This window comes from Mus pahari, chromosome 15 (assembly GCF_900095145.1).
Source record: "Mus pahari chromosome 15, PAHARI_EIJ_v1.1, whole genome shotgun sequence".
NCBI classification, from domain to species: Eukaryota; Metazoa; Chordata; class Mammalia; order Rodentia; family Muridae; genus Mus; species Mus pahari.
The window spans coordinates 72,889,034-72,901,758 of NC_034604.1; the positions used below are offsets into that span (position 1 = coordinate 72,889,034).

The 12,725-nt window shown below is 44.8% G+C and overlaps 1 pseudogene; it reads left to right on the top strand.

Annotated features, from left to right (window-relative positions):
• The first annotated feature begins 1,775 nt into the window (after positions 1–1,775).
• Positions 1,776–2,021, top strand: LOC110332856 (annotated as a pseudogene).
• Positions 2,022–12,725: the final 10,704 nt, after the last annotated feature.

Below are 12,725 nucleotides of genomic sequence, written 5' to 3' on the forward strand. Positions count from 1 at the left end.
GGCAGTGGGGTTATCATGTCTTGGAGACGGTGGGGTGGAGGAATGGGACGAGCAACTGTGGGGTGTCGAGGACAGTGATAAAGATGGGACTGTAGAAAACATGATTAAAGATCACAAAAACAAACAGCATGAGCGTGCATTCTTTCTTCCAAGCTAAGTGAACGCTCAGGTTTTCATCAATAATGTCTTTGTCTTTGGCTGTCTAGCGTTCCGGAAAGCCCATTTGTCCGTAAGCATGTATGCAACAGATGAACATTTTGCGTCCTCTATGATGTCAGTCATGGCCAAGTCACTGACCAACAAGGGACAACTGCAAAAGTCATTCACAGAAGCTCTGAATAATTAAAATAAATCTTAATTGAAACTTAAATTTGGAGAATTGGGTTTTATCTCTCAGTTGGCAAATAAAAACTACTTCAGCGCAAGATTTGAGAAAGTTTGGATTCAATATCAATGTGAAAAGACTTAAAGTCATGATTAGAGTTCTGACTCCCGTTAGTATTTTGAGAAAGAGTTGCTCCACTGTTCAACAAAATTTTCGATGGGTACGTGGAACAACCTCTTTGCTGAGCCCCTTGCCTCTAGCCTTTATGTGTGTGGTTGTGCGTTTGTGTTTGTGACAGGGAGCCATTAAGATAGAGACAAACATGGAGACAATAATAAATACAATCAAGGCAGGTGAATTGGGGGTGGGGGCAAGCAGAAGGAGGGGTGGACACTGGACAGGTTGGAAGGGTAGGGGGACAGTGATCAAGTTACATAATCTTTGAAAATTTCAAAAATCATTGAAGCCGGGCGTGGTGGCACATGCCTTTAATCCCAGCACTCAGGAGGCAGAGGCAGGCAGATATCTGAATTCCAGGCCAGTCTGGTCTACAAAGCGAGGTCCAGGACAGCCAGGGATACACAGAGAAACCCTGTCTCGAAAAATCCAAAACCGAAAAACAAACAAACAAACAAAAAATCATTTAAAATTTAAAAATAGCATTTTGGGGGATCCATGGCTTCAGATACATAGGTAGCAGAGGAATGGCCTTGTCTGACATCAACAGGAGGGGAGACCCTTGGTCTGGGGAAGGCTTGATGGCCCAGCTTAGGGAGATGCTGGAGTGGTGGGGCAGGAGAGGGTAGGTTGGTGGTGATGGCAGCACCCTCATAGAGACAAAGGGGAGACAGGGGTGGACAGATAGGATGACAGATTGTGGAGGAGTAACCAGGAAGGGGATTTCATTTGCAATTCAAACAAATGGATTGATTAAGTAAAATAATAATAATAATGAAGAATTGTCCTTTTGTTTTTTATTTGTGTGGTGATTGAATTACGCTTGGAACAGGGTGTAGCACTCTGCTGATTGAATTATGCTTAGAACAGGGTGTGTTTCTATCAGGAGGTGTGGCCTTGTGGAGGGGGTGTGTCCCGCGTGGAGGCGGGGCTTAGAGGAACTATATATATATATATATATATATATATATATTCAAGCTCTGCCCAAGGCGAGACACAATAGTCTCTCCTTTCTGCCTTGGAGTTGGGAGCAGAGGCAAGCAGACATCTGGTCGAGGCCAGCCTGGTCTACACAAGGAGTTCTGGCTCTACTCTGCCTGCTTGCATTTACTGGCCAGCACATCTGTTGGAACCTAATTCTACCGCGGACCAGCTGAACCTACTTCTACCCCGTGGGACTGAGCAGCTAAGGACCGGATTCTTGGACTTTCCGTTCACAGCTGACCACTGTTGCAGTAGTTGGACTACAGACTGGTCCATCCCCTCTGCAGGAATGGGACGAAGGAAGTCCAAGAGGAAGCCGCCCCCCAAGAAGATGACAGGCACCGTGGACACCCAGTTCACCTGCCCTTTCTGCAACCACGACAAGTCTTGTGATGTGAAAATGGACCGTGTTCGAAAGACTGGAGTCATCTCCTGTGCCGTGTGCCTAGAGGAATTCCAGACCCTCATCACACACCTGTCAGATCCAGTGGATGTGTACAGCGACTGGATAGACNCCTGTGAGGCAGCCAATTAGTAGCGATGTCAAGGACCGGCTCCTCCCCAGCCCCCATCCGGCCCCCACTCCAGAGAAGTTCCAGGGCTCCAGGGTGTAGGTCCAGGACTGGGAGAGCCGCGCCGGCCCTCTGTGTGGATGGACGGACGTGAATGAGCAGGTGTGCCGGGCTGCAGATCTGAAGGTAGGGATGGAAGCAAGCGATCGCACCAAGCCGCCCGTGGTGGCTTCCCAGAACCCAACACCTCAACTGACTCTGAAAGCTTTGAGTTGCTCCGGTCTTCAGCCATGACCTTGGGTCCAAGCTCGAGGTTCCTGTCTTCTCCGGTGATGGTTCCTGACATCCCAGGCAAGGAACAGCTGTGGAGTTCCCCTCCCTTCATCCACCTCACCAGCACCTGGTCCAGTAATACTCTGTACAAGGACATGGACCGTGATGAACTCAGGACCAGGGTGAAGACCAACAGATGCCTTCCTGAGAAAGCGATTTCTGGTTCAGCCTGAAGACAGACAGACCAAGAAGGACCAGTTCACTTTGAGCAGGATACTATTGGTTTGGACAAGTTTGGGCAGAAGCAAAACACCATGCTGGTTCTAAAAGACCCTGGGAGAGCATTTACCCCAAGGAACAAGGGCATGAAGGCAAGAAGCTGAGAAAGGAGTAGATAGGCCTCTGGAAACTAAAGCTGACATATACACCTGAGGATGGCCTGGTCTAGCCTCAGTGAGGGAAGCTGCACCTAACCCCGGAAAGACCTGAGATCCCAGAGAGCGGGGAGGCCTGGTGGGATGTGGTCTGCTGGTGAGGAGTGGGGAATATCATCTCTTGGAGACAGTGGGGAGGAAGAATGGCCTAAGGTACCTTCTGAGGGAGGACCAGGGTTGGCATTGTGACAGAAATGTAAAAAATAAGATTAAAGTTAAGACAATAAAAAAAGAAAATAAAAAAAACTTTGCTTTTTTTCATTTTTTTAAATTTATTCATTTTATATTTCGTAGTTCATTGTTCTCCTTAGAGGCACCAGAGGAGTCTATCGGATCCTGTTACAGATGGTTGCTGTAAATTGAACTCAGGACCTCGGGAAGATCACACAGCCCTCTTAACCACTGAGCCATCTCTCTAGCCCATGAATTTGCTTTTTTTTACAAGCTAAGCTAGTGCTTATCTTTTTGTAAATATTGTGTTTGCCTCTGGTTGTCTGGACTTCCGGAAAGCCTATTTTCCCATAAGCATGGATCCATTAGATTAACATTTTGCTTCCTCTATCGTGTCAGTCATGACAAAGTCACTGACGAAAACTAGACAACTGCAAAGATAATTCACCCAAGCTCTGAATAATTAAAATAAATTTTCAGTGAAATTTAAATTTTGGGAATTGGATTTTATTTCTCAAATGGCAAATAAAAAATAATTCAACACACAATTAGAGAATGTTTGCATTCAATATCAATGAGAAATGACTTAACATCGTAACAGTTCTAGAGTTCTAACATCTGATACTGTCTTGAGAATCAGTTGGCCCACTATCCTACAAACGTTTCACTGGATACACAAGACAACCTCTCTGCTGAGCCCCTTGCCTCTAACCTTTCCCATGTGAGCATCTTGCTGATATTATCAGCAGCAGAGCCTGTTGGCCAGAGGGATGTGGCTGTCTTCTAGACGTCTCAGCGACACAGCTCTTGAAGGAAGTACCAGCTGATCTCACTGATCATCGACTTTGGCTTGATAGCACAACTGCTCCAGAATTTAATAATTTATCCAGGAAGTGCAGAGCAAACAGATCTTAGGAAAGTGTAGGCTCCTGGAAGATCCTGGGGAAGCCATTGCCTTTTGTACTTTCTTTCAGATCCTGGCCTCTGATTAGAATACTGAATGAGGGCTGTTGAGACGGCTCAGTGGGTAAGAGCACCCAACTGCTCTTCCGAAGGTCCGGAGTTCAAATCCCAGCAACCACTTGGTGGCTCATAACCATCCATAACAAGATCTGACTCCCTCTTCTGGAGTGTCTGAAGACAGCTACAGTGTACTTACATATAATAAATAAATAAATCTTAAAGAAAAAAAAAAGAATACTGAATGAATGAATCAGATATTCCAGGAGATTCAGGCACCTGAGTTTTGTTTTGTTTTTAAATCTTTATTCGTCTTCCTTTTCCAAAGTGATTTATTCTGTGGGAGTCATTACAGAGTCACGGATATCAATAAGTGGCTAAATACGGTCCATCACTGAGCTGTAGATTTTGGCCTGTGATGGGAACAGAGTGTCAAACACGTTGTCGGCCATAGGCCTTGCCAGAGGTTCTTGTCACTCGTTCATCTCTCTGGGATTTAGAGACTTGACTTCAACTCTGCATGCGTGTGCACAGCCAGAGTGCCTGGATCCAAGCAAGCAGTGTTCATGTTTAAAGAAAATCTTGGGCATGTTATTAAACTTCTTTGTGTTTCATTTTTAATTTACAGAACCTAATAATCTCACATTGGCTATATGGATTGAACAGGTTGATGTATCGAGACTATTTTGTTGTTGTTGTTTATGTTTTTGCTATGAAGTTTCTTCTTTTTTTTTCTTAGATTTTTTTTTTATTTATTTACATTTCGAAAAGTTTCAAGTATACAAGGAGTTCCTCACGCATGTTGACTCAACACTGCCCTCACTCACCTGTGAAGACCTTACTCTCATGTGTGATTTCTGCATATATGTATGTATGTATGTGTGTGTATGTACATATATATATGTATATATATATGTATATATATATATACATATATCCAAAAATTGATGGTTTTGTCTTTAAATATTTTAATTAAACTTGTAAGCTATTTGGATAATAAAACTTAGAACAAGATAAAACACACACAATGTGAAGTAAGTCCTAGGCGCAGGTCTCCCTCTGGTTCCTAAAAGGCTAAGGCTATGTCTCCACTTCTTCATCTCCAGCTTTGAAGGTATGTTTCTTAGAAAACAAAACAACTGAAGCTTCAGGAATTGTAGTGGCTATTCTTGGCTGTCCACTTCACTTCATATGGAATTAACTAAAACCCAAAGGGCTGGGAACACCTGTGAGGGATTTTTCTTTTCCTTAATTAAATCTTTTGAGTTGGGAGATCCCACCTTTAATCCAGATCTTTTGAGCTGGAAAGAGCCACCTTTAATCTGGGCCACACGTTCTTCTGGCAGCCTATACAAGGACATGGAAGAAGGAAGCTCAGTCTCTTACATAGGCCTGCTTGCCTTCACTCCTGATGACAAGTTTATTCTTTCACTAGCATTAGAGACTACGTTTCCAGGATTCTGGTGTATACTAAGACCAGCTGAGACATCCAGCCCTGTGGACCAAACAACTACCATGTTCTTGGACTCTCTCCATTGGTAGACAGGCATTGTTAAACTAGCAGGACCACAGCCTGTGAACTATTCTAATAAATCGTGTGTGTGTGTGTGTGTGTGTGTGTGTGTGTGTGTGTTTCTGTGTGTCTCTATCTGTGTGTGTTTGTTGAATTATATATGTTTGACCTTATAAAAGAGTGAGGATCCTTCTTGTATTTATGATTGTTTAAGAGATCGCCTGTTGAAAATGCTGTCTTTTTCCCACTGGATGGTTTTAGCTCCCTTGTCAAAGATCAAGTGACCATAGGTGTGTGGGTTCATTTCTGGGTCTTCAATCCCATAATCAGCCACCAAATGCAGACACTATTGCATATGCCAGCAAGATTTTGCCTAAAGGACCCTGTCTCTTGTGAGGCTATGCCAGTGCCTGGCAAACACAGAAGTGGATGCTCACAGTCAGCTATTGGATGGAACACAGGGTCCCCAGTGGAGGAGCTAGAGAAAGTATCCAAGGAGCTGAAGGGGTCTGCAACCCTATAGGTGGAACAACAATATGAACTAACCAATACCCCCAGAGCTCATGTCTCTAGCTGCATATGTAGCAGGAGATGGCCTAGTTGGCCATCATTGGGAAGAGAGGCCCCTTGGTCTTGCAAACTTTATATGCCCCAGTACAGGGGAATACCAGGGTCAAGAAGTGGGAGTGGGTAGGGGAGCAGGGCAGGGGGAGGGTATAGGGAACTTTCAGGATAGCATTTGAAATATAAATGAAGAAAATATCTAATGAAAAATTGAAAAAATAAAAAAGAGAGATCACCTGTGACCAAAGACACACTGTAGTTTAGTGGTTATTCAACATTATTGCTTTCTGCCTCTCCCTTTATGTAGCATTTTCTGCATTTGGAGACTTTGTATTAAATTCCATTTCACCCTAAATCATTACAACGACCTTAATCCTATCCGTAATCAGGTCTGTCAGGCTTTAGCTCAGTGCAGTCCCACCTGTTAATGTGCCCTACCAAACTGGCAGTCACCCATGAGGACCTGTGTTGCATTGGTCTCCCTACCCTTTCACCTTGCAGCAGGATCCCCCCCCCCCCGTGCACTTTCTTCCTCGGTCTTCGCTCCACCGAGGTCTGACTAGACAGTGCCAACTTCTTCTCTGCAGCTGGTTCGCACTGGGTATTTTAGCAACGCAGACACTATTCAGATTTCTATCATCTCGCTCTTGAAGTCTCTTGAAATCTGCTGCAGCCACTTTAGCCCTCTTTTTCCACGGAGCCTATGGAGATATATTTACTGTGTGGTTGGAGACATGAGAGTTAATGTTAGCAATCAAGATTAGATTTTAAGCACTATTTGCCTTGGCCAGATTTCCAAGGAAAGCAGGCTATGCGGGCAAACTGCTGCCTTGAAAGATTCAAGCCGCCGGGCGTGGTGGCACACACCTTTAATCCCAGCACTCAGGAGGCAGAGGCGGACGGATTTCTGAGTTCAAGGCCAGCCTGGTCTACAGAGTGAGTTCCAGGACAGCCAGGGCTATACAGAGAAACCCTGTCTCGAAAAACAAAAAACAAACAAACAAACAAAAAAAGTCAAGCCTAGTGAACATATTATTATTATTATTCAATAAATTCTGATATTATGGGAAAACACTGGATGATTATCTATACTAATGGTATAGAAGACTTATAATGTCATTCAACAATGGCTGTCACTAAGCTTAACTCAAATCCTAACCATGAATCCTAACTCTAACCTTGACCCTAGCCCTAATCCTAACCCTAACAATTCTAACCCTAATCCTACCCTAACCAAATTTAATCCTAACCTTAAATTCAAACCCAAACCCTAACTCTTAACCATAGATTCCTGGCCCCTGACAGACTCACTGACCTGTGGTCCATGACCAGAACTCCAATCCTAACCTCTAACACTACTGCCTAACCTTAACTCATTACAAGTGTAAGAGAACAAAGCAGACATAAATCACTTGGAAGGGACTTGAGTGGGAGAGAATATTTAGAAGGAATGGTGAGAGCCCACTCACCCATTCTGCCACTAAGACACAGCTAGAAGGTGCCATCCAAGAAGAGATTTCCCTCACCAGACACCAGGTCTACCTGTAGCTACGTTTTTTGCCTTTGTCTAAAGAGGTTGCCTGAGACCAAGCTGAAGAGACTCAAATTAATTGCATTGACAAAAGAAGTCCTAAAAAATGCTCATCATAGACTTTGTTCTCTGGTTAAGTCTCATGAAGAGCTTTTGAAACAAGCTTAGCAATCTGAGAAAGGAAAAATATCAACTATATGGTTCGAGTATTAAAGAGGTACCAGGAAGTGAAACGGAGAGGAATCCTGTGTTCAAGAATATTAAATTGAATTAAAGGAGTGGTGACCTTGGCGCAAGATCCCACCCAAATAAATTTATATCCAGGCCTGGTGGTACACACCTTTAATCCCAGAAGATAAAACCAAGCAGATCTTGGAGTTCAAGGCCAGCCTGAGACAGAGCAAGTTCTAGGTGAAGAAAAGCTTAAATCCAGGTGTGGTGGTACACACCTTTAATCCATGGCAACAAGCATGCAGATCTCTGAGTTCAAAGTCAATCTACAGAGCAAGATCTGGGACAGCCAAGCGTAGGCAGTGAAGGAGTTGAACAATAGGAAGCTAGTGATAATGTAGTAGAACAAGAGGGCCATGTTCCAGCTCCTGTAATAAGCAGAACTCGGCAGCTTCAGCCATGTGCTTCTGAGTCAAGAGGAGAAGGACACTACTGGGACAATTGATGCCACTTATCTGGAGCTAAGAAATTAGTGGTGAGTAAGAAGAGACCAGCATCATTGAGGTGACATCTTCTGGGAAGTGTTTCCTGAGAGCACAAGAAGCTGTGTTCCAGAAATAACCAAAGTTGTAACTTGTGCTGCAGTTGTACTTGGTGATGTGTAAGAGTCACCCAGGTGGTACTGGTTTTGAAGGCATGATGGGGTCATGGAGAGCAGCTGAGGCTTGGCATTGTTAGAGGCCACAGAAGACCATTGGTGAAGGTGCAGCTTCAGTTGCTTTAATGGCCCAAGGCTGAAGGGGTCATGAAAAGGGGTTGAGGCTTGGCACCATGAAGAGAGCCTATGAGAGGTTATTGGTAATGCCCAGTTGCGGCAGAAGACTCCAGTGTATTGGAGATGCCAGTACATGGGTTGATCACCAAGAACAGCAGCAGCAGTGGAGTGGAGTCAACCTGAGCTTAGAGTGCTACAGAGGGCAGAGCTGGAGAAGTGATGCCAGCCCTTAGGAGGAGCCCAGAAGGTCATGTGTGGATTCCAGACATTGAAATAAGAAGCTTTAACATTGAAGTTGCTTTGAAGACCCCAAGATGTTCAAGATGCCAGAGCTGTGAACTATCTGTTGAGGATAGCTACTAACAGGAGTGGAACCAGCTCAGCAGAAAGAAATTCGTTGCAGTCAACAAAAATAAAAAAGGAGTCGGAGATCTGAAGACTGCTTTGACATCAGACATGGAGATGCAGAGTTTGGAGTTTGTCCAGGGAATTCCCTGTCTTGCTTTGGGGATTACAATTAAGTGATTGGATGAATTTCAGAAGAGACCTTGAACTTTAGACCTTGTCGAGATTCTATGGGCTATGAAGACTCTGGACTTTGGACTAAATGTATTTTGCATTATGCTATGTTTAGGTGTGGCTCCCATAGACTCATATGCTTGAACAAGCTTATGGGGGGGCAGGGAGTGGAATGTGCTGGTTTGTATATGCTTGACTCGGGGAGGGGCACTGTTAGAAGGTGTGGCCCTGTTGGAGTAGGTGTGGCCTTGTTGGATTAAGTGTGTCACTGTGAGTGTGAGCTTTAAGACTCATCCTAACTGCCTGGAAGTCAGTGTCTGCAAGCAGCTTTCAGATGAAGATGTAGAACTCTCAGCTCTTCCTGTACCAAACCGTCCTGGATACTGCCATACTCCCACCTTGATGATAATGGACTGAACCTCTGAACCTGTATGCCAGTTCCAATTAAATGTTGTCCCTGGGTTGGAGAGATGGCTCAGTGATTAAGAACACTGACTGCTCTTCCAGAGGTTCTGAGTTCAATTCCCAGCACCCACATGGTGGCTCACAACCACCTATAACAGGATCTGGTGCCCTCTTCTGGTGTGTTTGAAGAAATCGACAGTATACTCATATAAATAAAATAAATACATCTTTAACTGTCCTTATAAGAGTTGCCTTGGTCATGGAGTCTGTTCACACCAATAAAACCCAAACTAAGACAACATATCAGAACAGAATGGTAATTATGTTGAATCTAGGTATCTGGTGGTTTCTAGTGTCTTTTTTCCTATTTTTTAATAGTAAGCAACATTAATTATAACCAAAAAAAGGTTATAAGTAGAATTTAGCCTTTCACATACTTGCCCTAAAAGTAAATAAATAAGACCTGAAGTTGAGAGGAGATGTGATATTGGATTTTGAGTTGGAGGGAAAGTGAGGGCAGACATGATCAAGACATACTGTATACATGTATGAAAATTTCAAAAAATAAATAAAAATGAAAATAAAACAAAAATTTACATTTTACATCATTTTTAAATTTAATTTAATTTTTTTTACACTCCAGATTTTATCTCCCCCCAAATCCACCCTCTGACTGTTCCCCATCCCATACCTCCTCCCTTCCCCTTGTCTCCATGAGGATCTTCCCACCCCCCAACCCCAGACCTCTAAACTCCCCGAGGCCTCCAGTCTCTTGAGGTTTAGGTGCATTTTCTCTGACTGAACCCGGCAGTCCTCTGCTGTATATGTGTAGGGGGCCTCATATCAGCTGGTATATGCTGCCTGGTTGGTGGTCCAGTGTTTGAGAGATCTCAGGGGTCCAGATTGAGACTGCTGGTCCTCCTACAGGATTGAACTTCTCCTCAGCTTCTTCCAGCTTTTCCCTAATTCAACCACAGGGGCCAGCGACTTCTGTCCATTGATTGGGATGCAAATATCTGCATCTGACTCAGCTGCTTGTTGGGTCTTTCGGAGGGCTGTCATGATTGATCTCTTTTTTGTGAGCGCTCCATAGCCTCAGTAATAGTGTCAGGTCTTGGGGCCTCCCCTTGAGCTGGATCCCACTTTGGGCCTGTTGCTGGACCTCCTTTTCCTCAGGCTCCTCTCCATTTCAATCCCAGCAGTTCTTTCAGACAGGAAAAATTATGGGTCAGAGTTTTGACTGTGGTATGGCAACCCCATCCCTCACTTGATGCCCTGTCTTTCTGCTGAAGGTGGGCTCTACAAGTTTACTCTCCCCACTGTCGGGCATTTCATCTAAGGTCCCTCCTTTTGAGTCCTGAGAGTCTCTCACCTCCCAGGTCTCTGGTGCATTCTAGAGGGTTCCCCCACCTCCTACCTCCCAAGGTTGCCTGTTTCTATTCTTTCTGCTGGCCCTTGAGGCTTCAGTCCTTTTCCTCCACCCAATACCAGATCAGGTTCCCCTCTTTCCAACCTGTCCCCTTTCCTACCCAGGGCCCTCCCTCCATCCCCCCCCTTGTGGTTGCTTTCTTCTGCCTTCCGGGTAAGAATGAGGTGTCCTCACTTAGGTCCTTCAGCTTGTTGACCTTTTTGAGTTCTGTGGACTCTATCTTGTGTATTCTGTACTTATTTTTGGCTAATAGTGAGTACATACCATGCATGTCCTTTTGGGTCTGAGTTACCTCACTCAGGATGATATTTTCTAGTTCCATCCATTTGCCTGCAAAACTCAGGGTGTCCTTGTTCTTAAAAGCTTAGTAGTATTCCATTGTGTAAATGAACCACAAATTTTCTGTAGCCATTCTACTGTCCTGGGACATCTGGGTTGTTTCCAGTTTCTGGCTATCACAAACAAGACCGCTATGAACATAGTGGAACACGTGCCCCTGTGACATGGTGGGGCATCTTTTGGGTATATTCCTAAGAGTGGTATTGCTGGGTCTTCAGGTAGATCAATTTCCAACTTTTTGAGGAACCTCCAGGTTGATTTCCAGAGTGGTTGTACCAGTTTGCAATCCCACCAGCAATGGAGGAGTGTTCCTCTTTCTCCACATCCTCGCTAACATGTGCTGTCACCTGAGGTTTTGATCTTAGCCATTCTAATTAGTGTAAAGTGGGATCTCAGAGTCATTTTGATTTGCATTTCTCTGATGACTAAGGACTTCGACCATTTATTTAGGTGCTTCTCAGCCATTTGAGATTCCTCTGTTGTGAATTCTCTTACAAAGTCATTTCTAATCTCAGGTACTTAAACGTCTGGGTGGCATCTGTGCAAGTCACTTATGTAGGGTGGTCTGGGTTCCCCTGTCAAGTCTGCTCTCGACCAGCAAGGAAGAGGCAACCACTAGTTCTTCTCTCAGCAGTTTATTCAGCAACCTTCTTTCTTCATCTCCCCCGAGCCCCAGGCTACAAGCCCTTTTATACTCTCATATCCACTCCAATCGCGGCAGGTCACCTCACCAGGCTCGCTGCCTCAGCCAACCAGAAGACCTGGAACATATCACCGCCAAATATGGACTTGTTTACCACCAGCTCCAGGTGCCATCTTTAAGGTGTGGCTTCGGGTAGCCCAGGGGAGGGGCCGTAGAATCCTACTGTCCCCCACCCGCATTGCTTGGATGAAGAAAGTCTTATTCTCTGTAGAGTGGGAAGGAGGTGAAGAACCTGAAAGAAAGCAGCCTGGACATGCAGGAGGCGGGGTAAGCTGGGCAGGGGGAAGGGACAGTGTGCCACCCAAGGCTACCAGCATCCACATAGCCTTTCAGTGTAGCAAGGAGAGAAAGGACCAGCAGCACCATCCAGGGGATTAGTCAACATTGGGCTCTGCAGACCACAGAGGAGGATGGGCCTAATGCATGCTGGGGGAACATATATCCAGATAGGGTCAGGTGAGAGGCTTCCACACAGAAAGCATCCAGAATGACATGCTGACATCCACAAGCCATTTGGGAAGGAGCAACAAGAACAGAAGTGATGAGGTCACCTTCCCTTCTTAGCAGCCTCAGCTGATGAGTGTCCAGAAAGATTGCCTAAGAATATAACTTAGGATCTGTTACATGTGTGGGGGCAGAAAGGAGAGGAGACCAAGGTTTCTGAGCCTTTCTTTTTTTTATTTCTTTTTTTATTTATTATTATTTTCTTTATTTACATTTCAAATGCTATCCTGAAAGTTCCCTATACCCTCCCCCTTGCTCCCCTACCCACCCATTCCCACTACTTGGCCCTGGCTGGATCATATAAAGTTTGCAAGACCTAGGGGCCTCTCTTCGCATTGATGGCCGACTAGGCCATCTTCTGCTACATATGCAGCTAGAGACATGAGCTCAGGGGGTACTGGTTAGTTCATATTGTTGTTCCACCTACAGGGTTGCA